Raw genomic sequence first — 16,665 nt, forward strand, 5'->3', positions numbered from 1 at the left:
CGACCAAGGAGCCAACCCAAGCCCCTTTCAGTGGTAGCGCGGAGTTTCAACCACTGGATCAGCAGGGAAGTCCAGAACTATCATTGTTTATATGATTATCTAACATAGGAAAAACACCTGAAAAAGTCTTAGAATAAGACTAGGGCTCCTGAGAGTCCATTTGACACCAAAGAGATCAAACCATTCAATCCTATAGGAGAGGAAATCAACTCTAAATATTCGTTGGAAGGACTGATGCTGAAGCTGAAGCTCCAATACTTTGGGCCACCTGATGCGAAGAGCCAACTCATTGGAAAAGACCGTGATGCTGGGAAAGATTGAGCGGGGGAGGACATGGGGGTGACAGAGGATGAGATGGTTGGATGGCATCACCCACTCTATGGACATGAGTTTGAGCAAACTCCAGGAGACGGTGGAGGACAGAGGAGCCTGGTCTGCTGCAGTCCAAGGGGTCCAAATGAATTGGACACAACTGAGCAACTGAATAACAAGAAAGGGGAGTACAGGGGCTACACACGAAAATTAACAACACACACACACACACACACACACATATGAACAGCTTTCTTATGTGTTAGCTATTAGCAGTTAGAAAATATAATGTGAAACAACCCCATTCCCCCATAGCAACTAAAATAATTAGTTTTTAAACCCTCGAGGAATAAACATCATATATGAATTAAATTACGAAACTGTACTGAGGAACACTCACAAGTTGCTTGGCTTCATGTAGAAACACGTCATCATCTTAAGAGGCAAGAGTTGATATTATAAACAGGTTCTCTCAATTAATTTACTGGTTTAATGCAATTATGACATAAATCCCGGTAGGACATTTTTTGGGAAACTTGACAAACTGATTCTAAAACGCATTTGGCCCAGAAAAAAAAAAAAATTAAGCAAGGTAACAAGGTGAGATTGTGTTTAATATCTGTGAGAGCTGTAGGAGGACAATAAATTTAATAGTATGGCATTATGCAGGAAGAGACAGATTAATGGACCGGGGGAGAGAGACTGACACAGGCTAATATGATACTCACACAGTAAGGTAGCAACTTCATAATAAAGATGCTGTTTCAAACTGGTGTGAGACAGAAGGCTTATTCAATCTCTCTGCATTAAGAAATTGGTTAACTATTTCGGGGGAAAATAGATAGCTCTCTGCCTTGGCAATTCACCAAGCAACATTCCTGGTGGATGGAACCTTGCCATGCTTCCTTAGTTGATAACTTACATCCTCCAACCATCTGAACTAAATGCAGTTTTATTTACTTATTTATTGGCCCACCGTATGGTGTGTGGGATCTTAGTTCCCTGACCAGGGATCGAACCTGCACCCCCAGCATTGGAAGCTCAGAGTCTTAACCACTGGACCACAGAGGAAGTAGGTTAATACAGTTTTATCCTGACCCTACAACTGCCTTTGGCACAGCATTTCTCACAGTGACATAATTTTCTGTTTCATTATCTGTCTCCCCCTGCAGACCATGAACTTTGCGGAGGCCATCAACTTTGCTTTGTTTGTATCTGTGTCCTGAAATACAGCAAGTAGTCAATAAATTTTCTAGTGTGAATGGATATTTATACTTCTACCTCCTTCTGGTCCATAAGCTCTGTGGGTTTAGATGGCTTAATTTTGCAATCCTCACCTCCTAGACATCACACTTCAAGTAGAACTCTCAACAAATATTAATTGAGTGCAAGAATTATAATCACAGTGGCAGCTTTTCTTTTTATTATAATTTTATTTATTTATTTTTGGCTACACCAGGTCTTTGTTGTTGCGTGGCCTTTTCTTGTTGTGGGGATCTGGCGTGACTCTAGTTGCGGTGCTCAGGTGTCACACTGGGGTGGCTTCTCTTGTTGCAGAGCATGGGTGTGCAGGCTTCGGTCGTGGAGGCTCCCAGAGTCTGGAGCACCGGCTCAGTAGTCGTGGCATATAGGCTTAGATGCTCAGCGGCGTGTGGGATCTTCCCCCACCGGGGCTAGAACCCATGACTCCTGCATTGGCAGGTGGATTCTTTACCACTGAGCCACCGGGGAAGCCCTGACAGCCGTTCCTATTTTCCCCATGTTATTTGAGCTTTCTTATGTTGTTTATCTTCTTGGACTGAAAGGAGATCCAACCAGTTCATCTTAAAGGAATATTCATTGGAAGAGCTGATATTGAAGCTGAAACTCCAATACTTTGGCCACCTGATGTGAAGAACTGACTCATTTGGAAAAGACCCTGATGCTGGGAAAGATTGAGGGCGGGAGGAGAAGGGGACGACAGAGGATGAGATGATTGGATGGCATCACCGACTCGATGGACATGAGTTTGAACAAACTCTGGGAGTTGGTGATGGACAGGGAAGCCTGGCATGCTGTAGTCCATGGGGTTGCAAAGAGTTGGACAGGACTGAGTGACTGGATTGAACTGAACTGATGTTGTTCATCTTCTTAGCAGTCGCTATTTTTATCCCTTGGCTACAATTTAACTAAGTCTTGGGTGGAGGGGCACTGGGAGGAGAAAACCATTCCAGCATCGGAGACACATTCATTCAGTCTTTCATTCAATAGGTATGTATTGAGCGCTTATTGCGTGTTAAGCAGTGTTTCAAAGGCCAATGAGTCTAAGTTTTCGTGGTCTGAGTTTCAGCAACTTTCTGTGTATTATCCCAGCTCTTTCTCTATATTCTGGCTCCTGACCATCATTAGTATTCTGCAGCCTCAAGAAAGAAGAAAATCATCGGGGAAGTTCTTCCTGCCACACTAACCTCCACTTGAAATGGCATCTTCTGAAAATTGCCTTGATGAGAATGACGACGCCTTTATTCTGTTAGCTGGGGAGATGTCATTGATCTAAGCTTCAAACCCACGTGGAAAATGCCGGCCTGGACAGAGTAAGATTGGTTCCCACATTTTTCCTCTTTCATCAGCAGGTACCTTTCATCCATTTTCATCTGACACTGCTCTATCACTCTCAGCCAACGAGGGCTTTGCCGCTCAACTTCACAACGAAAGATCTCTTTGATGCCTTCATTTGCCTTTGGTCCTACAGCTCATCATCTTTAATCAACTCACAGTGGCTGACTTATTGGGAAATACACAGTCATCTGGGTCTCCTTTGGCAAACCAGACTGCACGGACTTTGCCATGAGAGCTGGAGTCATTAAATCCGAATTCTTCCTGTGTGTACACGGCAACCTACTGCTAACCTCTGCTCCTTTTCCTACGTCCAGGGACAAAACAAAAGCCCTGGAACTCATTCTTGGAAATGTTCCTTATTACCATCATCATCATTTATACTGCCACTGCGATGTACCATGGGCTAAACCTTGGACATACATTATGTCCTTCAATCCATTTAATCCTCACAATATAGTCTTAGGGATCAGGAACTGTTCTTGAGGTCATTAGCTTAATTAGGTGAATTCGACGTTTGATCCATATCAATATAATACATTCAGAGGCAGTCTGATTTCATCTGATTTCTATTTTACTTATACTAGTCTTATTTCCATCAGGATCAAGTTTATAGAAATACTGATTAAAAATATTTAACCCCATTATGTGATGTGATGTGTGCTCAGTTGTGTCTGACTCTGAGACCCCATGGCCTGTAGCCTGCCAAGCTCCTCTGTTTATGGGATTATCCCAGTGAGAATACTGGGGTGGGTTGCCATTTCTTCCTCCAGGGGACCTTCTCGGCCCAGGGATAGAACCCCTGTCCTCTAGCATGGGCAGGTGGGTACTTTTATCTCTGAGCCACCTGGGAAGCCCAACCCCATTGTATTGATGTCAACTTTTTGACCTGGTGAATAGTAAACTCCATCATTCTTATGATAGATAATCAACAATTCTGATATCTGGGGGATTTTACTCTGTATTTTAAAGTATAGACCTTCAGTTAGAATTATCTTCAAATAATCCATTTATATTAACATAGAATTTTCTGATATGAATTCTATTAAATCAGTTTATGTGTTAAAATTTTTTCTGGATTCTAATTTTCCCCTAAAATCAGTTTCATTTGTTTTCTTCCCTTCTCCTTCCCTTTTCTCCTTCTCTCGTGCCTTCCTTCCTTCTCTCCATCCCTCCCTCCCTGCCTCTCTTCTTTCTTCCCTGCTCCTCTTTCCCTCGTCTCCCTTTCTAAAGACAGTGCTTTGGACTGAGAAATTGCTTTGGACGGGAAGCCTGTGGTGAGGGGACGTCAGCGGCCCCATGTGGATCAGAGCCTGGATACAGTGAGAAAAGTATCTTTAAAGTCATGGTGAAAGACTACATATGGGGAGTTTGATCAGATAGGTGACTCTGTTGAGCACAGTACAAGTCAGTTTTCTTTCTGTAGAATAAGAGACTTAAAAATACAGGAAGGGAGAAAAAAAGACATGAATCTTACATGGCATTGAACTGAAATAAGAATAGTATTATGAATCCATAGATTTCAATATAGATGGAGATGTGTGTACACACATATATTTATCTCCTGCTTCTGGAAGAGTAATACTCCAATGGTAATAAACACACTTACTGCCCAAATCTTGATTTCTAAGTACCATTTGATTAACATCCAAAATATAATGTACTGAGAACACATTTTCATTTCTGTCTTCCTGCCAAAGACTTATATAACCCAAATCTAATAACAAGAAAAGATCTGATAAACCCAAATTGACGGATAGTCTACAAAACTATTGGCTTGAGGATCCTCAAAAGGATGAAGATCCTCAAAAGGATGAAGGTCATGGAGTCAAAGAAAGACTAGGGAACTGTTCTAGATTGAAAGAGACATTGTAACTAAAATAAAGCACAAAGATCCTGGAGTTGATTCTGTTTTTCTTTTTGGCAGCACTAGGTGGCATGCAGGATCTTAGTTCCCTGACCAGGGTCAGAACCCGAACCCCCTGCAGTGGAAGCGCAGAGTCTTAACCACTGGACTGCCAGGGAAGTCCCCCCTTTTCTATAAAGGACACGATGAAGACAAATGGCAAAACTTGAATGGGATCTGTGGATCAGATGGCAAAAATATATCAATGTTAATTTCCCGATTTGGATGTCTGTTACATAGTTATTTAGGAAAGTAGCTTTGGTTTGGAAAAATACTAAAATATTTGGAAATAATGGGAGATCGAGTCTGCAACACATTCACAAATTGTCCCAAAGTCTTATTAGTCTATTTCTACAATATTTCCATGTTTAAAATTATTTTGAAATACAAAGTACAAAAACATATTTTTAAATAGTTAGATATATATTCACTTAAAGAGGTGCAGAAAACAATTTCACAGAAAAGATAAAAAAGAAACCAAATGAAAAGCATGACAAAGTGAAATATTCAGGAGCAAAACATCACAACCCGATTTCCCGGGTTCTATTCTACCTTCAGCCTTTATTAGTTGTACGATTGGTCAAGGAAAGTTCCATAAACTCCCTTTGCCTCAGTTTCACCAATTGTAAAATGAGGATAACATTAATACTAATCTCCCAGTTTTGTCTGATAATTAAGTAAAACCACACAGAATCCACCTCCATTGCAGGAGACCCAAGTTCGATCCCTGAGTTGGGAAGATACCCTGGAGAAGGAAATAGCAACCTAGTCCAGTATTCTTGCCTGGCAAATCCCACAGGCAGAGGAGCCTGGTGGATTACATAATCCATGGGGTCACAGAGAGTCGGACACGACTGAGTGACTAAACAACAACAATACAAAGTGTTTAGCATATTAGTTGATGCATAAGATTAGTGTTTGACCTTTAAAAAGCTTTAAAAGAATTTCAGGGATTGAGGGAGAGGATATATTGAAGGTGGGGTTTCCCCTAGTAGCTCAGCTGGTGAGGAATTCCCCTGCAATGCAGGAGACCCAAGTTCAAGTCCTGGGTTGGAAAGATACCCTGGAGAAGGGATAGGCTACCCACCCCCGTATTCTTGGGCTTCCATGGTGGCTCAGTCAGTAAAGAATCTGCCTGAAATGTGGGACACCTGAGTTGGATCCCTGGGCTGGGAAGATCCCCTAGAGGAGGGCATGGCAACCCACTCCAGTATTCTAGCCTGGAAAATCTCCATGGACAAGGAGCCTGGTAGGCTGCAGTCCATGGGGTTGCAAAGAATCAAACATGACGGAGTGACTAAGCACAGCACAGCACAGCATATATGGAATGTATTATTTTTTATGCTTGGTGGACAATAGGTGTTCAACAATTGAAGAGTCCTTGATAAGAAAAAGTCCTTGAACTGTCATGGTGATGGAATTGAGTGACCAGATGTTGGTGACTAGAAGCCCTGAACTGTCCAACAGAACTCTCTGTGATTATGGAATGTTCTATATCCCTGTTGCCTGAGAGTGTTTCCACCACACACATGAAGCTCTTGTGCTCCTGAAATGTGACTAGTGAATGGGGAAGTGAATTTTTACTTTGTTGTTCAGTCGTTAAGTTGTGTCCGACTGTTTGTGACCTCATGGACAGCATCATGCCAAGTTCCTTGGTCTTCCACTATCTCCCAGAGTTTTCTTAGTTCATGGAGTCACTGATGCCATCCAACCATCTCATCCTCTGTTGCCCCCTTCTCCTCCTGCCTTCAATCTTTCCCAGCATCAGAGCCTTTTCCAATGAGTTGGCCCTTCACATCAGGTGGCCAAAGTATTGGAGCTGCAGCTTCACCATCAGTCCTTCTAATGAATATTCAGGGTTGATTTCCTTTAGGATGGACTAGTTTGATCTCTTCACTGTCCAAGAGACTCTTGAGAGTTTTCTCCAGCACCATAGTTCAAAAGCATCAATTCTTTGGTGCTCAGCCTTCTTTACGGTCCAACTCTCACATCCGTACATGACTAATGGAAAAATCACAGCTTTAACTATACAGATCTTTGTCGGCAAAGTGATGTCTCTGCTTCTTAATACACTGTCTAGGTTTGTCACAGGTTTTCTTCCAAGGAGCAAGTGTCTTTTAATTTCATGGCAATAGCCACATATGAGTTGGCTGTAATATTGACCTGTGTTGTCACAGACTACACATTTTCAAGCTGCCCTCCAACACACAGGCTGCTGCTGCTGCTACTGCTGCTAAGTCGCTTCAGTCGTGTCCGACTCTGTGTGACCTCATAGACAGCAGCCCACCAGGCTCCCCCGTCCCTGGGATTCTCCAGGCAAGAACACTGGAGTGGGTTGCCGTTTCCTTCTCCAATGCATGAAAGTGAAAAGTGAAAGTGAAGTCGCTCAGTCGTATCCGACTCTTCTCGACCCCATGGACTGCAGTCTACCAGGCTCCTCTGCCTACAGGGTTTTCCAGGCAAGATGACTGGAGTGGGGTGCCATTGCCTTCTCCACCAACACACATAAATACCCCCAAATATTTTCAAGCTGACCCCATAGACCGCACTGTGTGTCTTTCTGATTTCTGCCCCAGCATTTTCTCCAAGGGCTTCAGGAAACTGTTTGGTCCAGGTTTAAACAAAGCCTGGGAGTATTGGGGGTTAACTCTCCTAGGAAAAATCCTCAGCCACTGGGGAATGGGAACTAATGGATAAATGCCTCAACCAAACATTCTTTCTAAAAAGAAAAGGTCTCTCTGGGGTCTTCAGAAGGTTCTGCTGGAAAAGATTTGTATGAGAAGTTTTGTCATATTATAGCTGCACAATTTCACCACACCACTTCCCCTGTTTAAGCCTCAGTCTCTTCATCTGTAAAATGGGGACAAGGAAACGATTGACCTCATTGGATTGCTGGGAGATCAAATGGAATGACTCATGCAAAGCACAGTGCTTTGCAGAATGCTTGGCACATAATAGTTCAACAGGTACCTGATGCTTTGAAACTGATCATTCCTGCCAGAGCTTCACAGTTTGGAAATAGATGCAACTCATAAATACCTATTAAGCAAAGGTCAGCAAACATGAGCACTAGGGAAAAAGTGCTCATTTTCTGCTCTCTTTCCTGACCCCAGACTGATATCCTCAGAGCTCAGAGAAGCAGGAAGGGGATGCCTGGCTTGCAAGAATGACCTTTAAATCAGATTGGAAACTTAAGAGAGACAGCATCTCCCTTCCTTCTTCCCTGGTGCTCTCCTGTTTGCTGAGATGGGAAAACATTTCTATAGAGATAAGAAAAAGGGGATTTAGTTTCCACTCTGATATGCTCTTATGGTTTTATAAATACATTCACTATGGTAAGCACTAGTTTATCACAATGCTTGGATATGACAAAGTATGAGTAGCTGGTTTATCAGATGATGCCTTTTGCCTGAGCAACGTCTAATATTTCTGCTACAGGAATGAGGTGTCTGCATTTCAAACATTTGTGTAACCTGAGTGGGTTATAAAACCATATATTTTAAAAGGCCTTGCAATTGACCACACTGAAGAAGACGGGTAGGGAGGAGGTTGCATTCACATCTCAGATGTTCTCTGTGAGCTCTGTGACCTTGCGTAAATCACCTGGCAGCTAAGTCACATGATTTAATGAGATGACCAAAATTGCTTTGGAAATAGAAAGGTCTGGTTCCATTCTTGGACTCACTGCATTCCAGTTGTGTGACCTTGGGCAAATGATCCAGTCCTTTTCGAATCTCACATTTGTCATTGGCAAATGGAGAATAAGAACACCAACCTAGTAAGACTGCCTGGTGGATGAAGTGAAATAACACAGGCTAAATGCTATAGCATTTGGTACCATGAGGATGCTCAATTCAGGGAACTCTGCTCAATGTTATGGGGCAGCCTGGATGGGAGGAGAATGGATACATGTTTATGTATGGCTGAGTCCCTCTGCTGTCTACCTGAAGCTATCACAACATTGTCAATCAGCTATACTCCAATATAAAATTAAAAGTTTTTTAAAAAGAGGGTGCTCAATTAGTGCTTACAATTCAATTTTCTTTCCCTTCATCCACCTCTCTCTGTTTCCTCCTTGTAAAAAAAAGTGGGGCAGTTTCTATGTTTCATTTCAACCTCAAATAATTCTGGTTGATGCCTGGGGCTAAGCACTAGCATACAGATGGGTCACGAACAGCCACCTAGAGACTAAGACAGGGGGCCAGGCATGAGGTCTGTGCTGGTGCGGATTTGAAAGAAGGCAGCAAAACCAGAGAAGCTGATAGGGGAACAGAATCAAAGCTACAGTAAAACAGTGACTATTCTTTCATGGGCCATAATGAGTATTTCAGCTGAGGAACTTCAGACCTGGAGAAGTTAGGTGGAAAGAGAGTTCAGTAGATTGGTAATTATAGGTTAAACAAAGACCTTATGCCTTGTCAAGAGATGAGGCGTTTGCTAAACAGACAACCTGAGTTGGATCAAATTCTTCATTGATAAAGTGCTGTAGATGAGATACACCAATGTGAGGCTATAAACTCGCAGAACAATCAGGTTCTTTTGTGCTTGTGCGAGACTCTGTTGTAAGCATGTTATGTGTGTTAACTCATTCATGACCATCACCTTATAACACAAGCAGCAGTATTATATGAGGTATAGGAAACTAAGGGCTTCCCAGGTGGCTCAGTGGGTAAAGAATCCGCTTGCAACACAGGAGACACAGGAGCCTTGGGTTCAATCCCTAGATCAGGAAGATCCCCTGGAGGAGGGCATGGCAACCCACTTCAGTGTTCTTGCCTGGAAAATTCCATGAACAGCGGAGTCCATGGGGTCACAAAGAGTCAGACACAACTGAGAGACTAACCCTTCAGATTTCCCAGGTGGCCCTAGTGGTAAAGAACCTGCCTGCCAGTGCAGGAGGCATAAGAGATTCAGGTTTGATCCCTGGGTCAGGAAGATCCCCTGGAGTGGGGCATGGCTGTCTACTCCAATATTCTTGCCTGGAGAATCCCATGGACAGAGGAGCCTGGTGGGCGACAGCCCAGAAGTTCAGAAAGAGTTGGACATGACAGCATACACACCAGAGTTTCTCTCAAATAGGTCTCTTAGCCTGGGAAGAGGTATTGGAGGCTGTGTGAAGATCCACTGTGGTTGGGGCATTTGGTTTGTATTGAGTGGTGAGCCTCCCACTCGAGCAGACCTATGAGGCCAATAGGCTGAAAATCTGTGACCTTATCTTGCTCCTATGTACTATGGAGGGGGTGAGCACCTCCCTGGTCATGGTAGTTAGAACTAGCCAGGGGGATCCTCTCTAACAAAACCAAAGCTAGAGATATACTTCCTATGTAGGTCCAGTTCAAAGAGAAAGATATGACCATGAGTTACCATACGATCCCACGCTCCTACTCCTGGCATATATCTGGAGAAAAATGTAATGCAAAAAAATACATGCGCCCCTATGTTCATGGCAGCACTATTCACAAAAGCCAAGATATGGAAACAAATGTCCATCGATAGATGAGTGGATAAAGAAGATGTGGCATAGATACACAGTGGGATATCTGTCAGTTATCAAAAAGAATGAATAATGCCATTTGCAGCAGCAAGGATGGGCCTAGAGCCCATCACACTCAGTGAAGTAAGTCAGAAAGGGAAAGAGAAGTATCGCGTGATAGCCCTTGTATGTGGAACCTACACGAAGACACAAATGAACCAATCTACAAAACACAGACTCACAGACATAGAGAACAGACTTGGGGTTGTCAAAGGGGAGGAGGGACTAGGGGAGGGGAGGATTGGGAGCTTGGGATTAACAGTACAAACTGTTATATACAGAATAGATAAACAATGAGGTCGTAGCATATATGGCACAGGGAATAGAGTCACTATCCTGTGATAAACCATAATGTAATAGAACATGAAAAAGAACATTTATAAACAACCGAGTCTCTTTGCTGTACAGCAGAAATTAACACAGCATTATAAATCAACTGTACTTTAATAAATTTTTTTTAAAAGGCCCACAGGATCAACTGTTTGCAGAATTTCAAGTGGGTTATATATCACGTGGGCTTCCCTGGTGGCTCAGCTGGTAAAGAATCCGCCTGCAATGCGGGAGACCTGGGTTTGATCCCTGGGTTGGGAAGATCCCCTGGAGAAGGGAAAGGCTATCCACTCCAGTATTCTGGCCTGGAGAATTCCATGTACATACAGTCCCTGGGGTCACAAAGTGTCAGACAAGATTTCTTTCTTTCTTTCTATATATCACATTGATGTACATAGAGACCTACAATAGGTTGTATGTTTTATTAGCAAATATTCCAGACATTTTCAAGAGTGCAGAGTGAATGCACAGGGCAGGAACAGTTATAGCATGACCAGGGCAGAGGTTTCCTTGGTCCCTGTCTCCCTCATATGACACTTGATTAGCAATGACCATGTCTCAACAGGTAGATTCCTGCCAAAATATGAAGAAAGCAGCATAATCATCTTTGTGCCATTGTCTTTTTATTCTTGGGGCTTGCGGAAATCTCCCCACCTCTCAGATTAACTTACCTGGATAATATATGCGTTTCCATTTAAAAGGGTGCTTGCGAATATCAGATTGTCCTTGTCACTTACCTACACTCACATCAGCAAGGCCATATTTTCATTTGGGAGAAAAGCCAATGTCAGAGGCTGGCTGTGTCTAGACTGGAATTAGCTGCCTGGGTTTGAATCCTAGCTCTGCCACTTATTAGCTGTGTGACCTCAGGCAAATTTTTTGTCTTCTCTGTTTCAATTTACTCATCTGAAAAAATATAGACAATAATAGCACGGATTCCACAGCATTGTTTGAAGATTTAAGAACTCAAATATAGAAAACACAATGCCTAGTACATAGTAAAAACTCAAAAAGCTTAGTCATGGTAATCGTTATATTTACCATTATTATGAGTATTTCCTTGCTGCCTGCCTACTCATAACTCTGACTTAATACCACCTTCTAATCTGGGTGTTTTTTAATCGAGGGTTTTGTCCAGGGACCATGATAACAAAATCCATTTCCTCGTATCTTTTTATTTTCTTAAATCTGTTGATTTAATTTATGCCTCCGCTCATCCCCAGAGGCATCTGAGACAGAAAAGAGCTATCTCATCCTAACACAGACTCTCTAGGGTCTTTTCAGGATTTTCTGACCTGGTGCTTTTGCATGTGTGAAATGCCCAAAGACATTTCATCCTGAGAAGTGCTATGCAGCTTAGATCAGAGGGCCCCCACATACTCGGGTTGACAGTGAGCAATGGAAGAAACATGAGTACTGACCTCCTGAGAGCTGGTCTGAATGGAGATGTTGTGACAGGACTTCCTTAGAAACCTCTGTCTTTAGAAGAGCCCGAGGTCAGTGGCTGGAGAAGGAAATGGCAACCCACTCCAGTGTTCTTGCCTGGAGAATCCCAGGGATGGGGAAGCCCGGTGGCCTGCTGTCTTTGGGGTCGCACAGAGTCAGACGTGACTGAAGCGACTTAGCAGCAGCAGAGGTCAGTGGCAATGAGGAGGAGGCCATGTTGCAATAAGAAGTACCTGGAAGACGTCCCCATGACCTGGCCTCATCACTCCTTCCCTCCAGGTAAAGACTCTTTGCAAATTGTAGTTTTCCAAGGTCCATGTGGTCAAAGTTTTGTTTTTTTTCAGTAGCCATGTACGGATGAGAGCTGGACCATAAAGAAGGCTGAGCGCCGAAGAACCGATACTTTCAAATTGTGGTGTTGGGAAGACTCTTGAAAGTCCCTTGAGCAGCAAGGAGATAAAACCAGTCAATCCTAAAGGAAATCAACCCTGAATATTCATTGGAAGGATTGATGCTGAAGTTGAAGCTCCAATACTTTGGCCACCTGATGGGAAGAGCCGACTCATTGGAAAAGACCCTGATGCTGGGAAAGATTGAAGGCAGGAGGAGAAGTGGGTGGGCGGCAGAGGATGAGATGATTAGACAGCATCACTGACTCAGTGGATATGAATTTGAGCAAACTCTGGGAGACAGTGGACAGGGAAGCCTGGAGTGCTGCAGTCCATGGGGTCATTAAGAGTTGGATACAACTTAGTGACTGAACAACAACAGCAAGCATTCCTTCTTCCAGATACAGCTCTTTGGGAAATAAAGCAATGGTCCATCCAGTAAACGATAAATATTGATAAACAGAAATATGATTTTCCATAATAATCTACTCTTCAATTTTTTTTTTTTTTTTGGATTTGCTGTGTGGCTTGTAGGATCTTAGTTCCCCAACCAGGGATCAAACCTGAGCCCCCTGCAGTGGAAGTGCTGAGTCCTAATCGCTGGACCTCCAGGGAATTCCCCCAAATCTTTAATTTATGGAGCACAAATCATCTTCTGGGCCCAGGACTAGACATTTCCCATATTGTCAAGAAGTGGAGATTTTCACTTCTGTCCCTCTTGAGTTCTTGTGGCTGGGCTGATTATAAGACAGTTGAACAGGAGGAAAAGGAACCAATTTTTATTTGCATACATGGAGATCTCATAGAAATAGAACCTAAGAAGTGGTCAAAGCAGACAACTTTTATATTTTCTTTAGACAGAGAAGCAGTAAATCTGTGAGGAACTGACAGGACAAAGAAACTTAGGCTTTTGGGTGCTTAACTGGTGAAGAATCGAAACAAGAGTTAGGGCTTGTGGTCATCAGTTAAAGAAGTGACAGGTTTATTAATATAGGTTGTGGATTTGTGTATGTGTTCAGTCACTCAGTCATGTCCAGCTCTCTACGACCTCATGGACTATAGCCCACCAGACTCCTCTGTCTGTGGGGTTTTTCAGGCAAGAATACTGGAGTGGGTGGCCTTTTCTTCCTCCAGGGTATCTTCCTGACCAAGGGATTGAACCTGAGTCTCTTGCATCTCCTGCCGTGACAAGTGGATTCTTTACCACTGGTGCCACCCGGGAAGCCCTTATGTAGGCTTCTTGACCGCAATTCCCTGTCTCTGGTGATAAGGGTGTCCGTTTACCTCCAGATGCAAGGAGGGCACATTTCACAGTGGAGATTTCCTTCCTGCTTTCAGAGAGACAGAGCAGAGGGTCAGAGTATACCTCTGCCTTGGCCATTTCTTAAGTAATTTTAACTCAAAATAATCAATATGCCAATAAGGCACATTTGGGGATGGCCCACGCTGAGTTCCAATAGTACAGTTTCACACTTAACTCCTCATAATAATTCTGTGAATTGGACATCATTGTCTTCATTTTGCAACAAGAGAAATTAATTCTTTTAATTTTATTTTTTGGTTGCCCAGCACATGGGATCTTAGTTCCCTACCCAGTGATTGAACCTGCTTTGGTAGTGCTCAGTCCTAACCACCAGACTGCCAGGGAAGTCACTGAGATAAAAGAATTTTAAAGATAATCCATAAATTTTCCTTCCCTGGTGGCTCAGACAGTAAAGAATCCACCTGCGATGTGGGAGACCTGGGTTTAATCCCTGGATTTTGAAGATCCCCTAGAGGAGGGCATGACAACCTACTCTAGTGTTCTTGCTTCGAGAATCCCCATGGACAGAGAAGCCTGGTCGCATAGAGTCTGACACGACTGAGCGACTAACCATAACACATAAATTTTCCAAACTCATAGAATTAGTATATGACAGAACCTACATTTTACCCTGTAATGTCCAACTGAGAAACTTCTGCTTTAATACATAATGTAATATACAACATTCAGCATATGAAGTATAGTATATAGCATAATCATACTATGGATCTATGTTGTGAAGCTAGGGGAATTACAACTAATTTTATGCACTTTATGTGATTGTCTCATATTTGCCATCATGCATATTTGTTGTTCTTCTAATTGTGGTTTAAATGTAACATATCCCCATAGATATAATTACACACTTTGTAATTCTTCAAAGCAACTAACACAAGACTGGCTTGACAGGAGATGATGATAAAAGATGAGCTTTTCATAAAATTCAAGGCAAATGAATCTGAATTCACCTATGGATTCCAGAAATAATTGGAACAGGCCATTGGGTTCACAGTCTGCTCAAAATCAGCCTCACAATGGATGATGGATGCATTTATATATCTGTTGCATATGAGAAATCAGTGGCTAAATGGTAAGAAAATTACCTGTCAGTTTCCAGAAAGAGCAGATGTTGATAAGCAAAGCATACTGCTGCACAAATTGGGACAACCAGGACTTATTAAGCATGTTTTGGACAGCTGCCTTCTCTTGGAGCTAGAAGCTTTTATTCGAACTGTGTTTTTGGATTAGTTCAATCAAGTTGACAAGAAGGAAGAAAAGAAACATGGTAATAAACATTTATTGAGATTTTATTATGTGTCAGACGGTGTTCTGGGTGCTTTATGCATGATAAAGCATTTGCTGCTCGTGAAAGATTCATCAGGTAGGTACTATTCTTCATGCATGTGTATGTCTGTGTTTTGTTTATTATTTGGCCCCATAGTGTGGCATGTGAAATCTTAGTTCCCCGATAAGGGATCAAACCCATGCCCCCTTCATTGAAAGTGCAGAGTCTTAACCCCAGGACTGCCAGGGAAGTCCCTAGGTAGGTATAATTCTATTACCAGTTTTCTATATGACAGCAAAGAGGCATCGTGACTGTGATGGGTATTCTCTGTTTGTCCCACCAGATTCATTCTCCACTCTGCTTTGACCCAGAGACTGGGTTCTCTGGACTGCTTGAACCAGGTTTCCTGGCTGTCTGGCTTCTGGTTAGAGTCAGCCATTACGAGACATCACCTGGAGACTGGGGTGTGAGAGGGAAGAGTCACTGGAGCGATTTCTTCCCCTGCCTCCATCCCTGATGAGCGCAGGGTTAGCAAGGACCGGATTCCTCTCTGACGACCACAGTGTGCATCGGGTAGCCCTGTCCCTCAGCTCACCCTGAATTCTGGGAAATTCTCCCTTTTCTTATTCCTGCGGTGAGGATGGCTCTCCATCACTGGCAGCCCAGGGTGCTTCAGCTTCCCTCACCTTTGCTAAACCTGCCTATTCCTTTGCACAGACTTCCATCTTTAAGCTCTTTCTCAATCCCCTCTTTTTCATGACTATGTTTTTCTAGCCATAGCCCTGACAGGTAAGATGCACTTCAGGAACCTTCCCAAGGTAACATAGGTAGTGAGTAAACTGGGGAACATTGGAGGTGGGGAAGGAGATTTGGGGAAAAGAGAGGAGTGTTGAGTCAGGTTTGGGACCTGGTGGACTTGAGGTGTTGACCGAACAAGCTAGTAGGAAATCCAAGAGACATCTTCCAATAAAGGTCTAGACCCGAGAAAGGGGACTGGGCTGAGGACACAGATGGGAATGGGAGGGCAGCCATGGGGCTGTTGAGACCTCCCAAGGATCATACTCTGAGTAAGAAGAGCAGAGAGGAGGAAACAGAGTCCTTGGAAAAACCAACACGAAGAGGAGGGAGGAGGAATGGGAAAGACAGGGCTTCAGGAAGGACAACAAAATGATGGGCACCCTCAATCCAGAAGCCTTGGGATGAGGAGGTGTCAGAGAGGAAGGAGTGGCTGATGAACATTTCCCTGAGGGGTCAAGGGCAGTAGGATTTTTTTTTTTAATGTGGACCATTTTTAAAGTCTTTATTGAATTTGTTACAATACTGCTTTCCTTTTGTGCCTTGGGTTTTTGCCATTAGGCGTATGGGATTTAGCTCCCTGTTCAGTTCAGTTCAGTGGCTCAGTCGTGTCTGACTCTTTGAGACCCATGGACAGCAGCATGCCAGGCTTCCCTGTCTATCACCAACTCCCAGAACTAACTCAAACTCATGTTCATTGAGTCAGTGATACCATCCAACCATCTCATCCTCTGTCATCCCCTTCTCTTGCCTTCAGTCTTTCCCAGCATC

The sequence above is a fragment of the Bos indicus genome, chromosome 25 (genome assembly GCF_029378745.1).
Source record: "Bos indicus isolate NIAB-ARS_2022 breed Sahiwal x Tharparkar chromosome 25, NIAB-ARS_B.indTharparkar_mat_pri_1.0, whole genome shotgun sequence".
In the NCBI taxonomy this organism is placed as follows: domain Eukaryota; kingdom Metazoa; phylum Chordata; class Mammalia; order Artiodactyla; family Bovidae; genus Bos; species Bos indicus.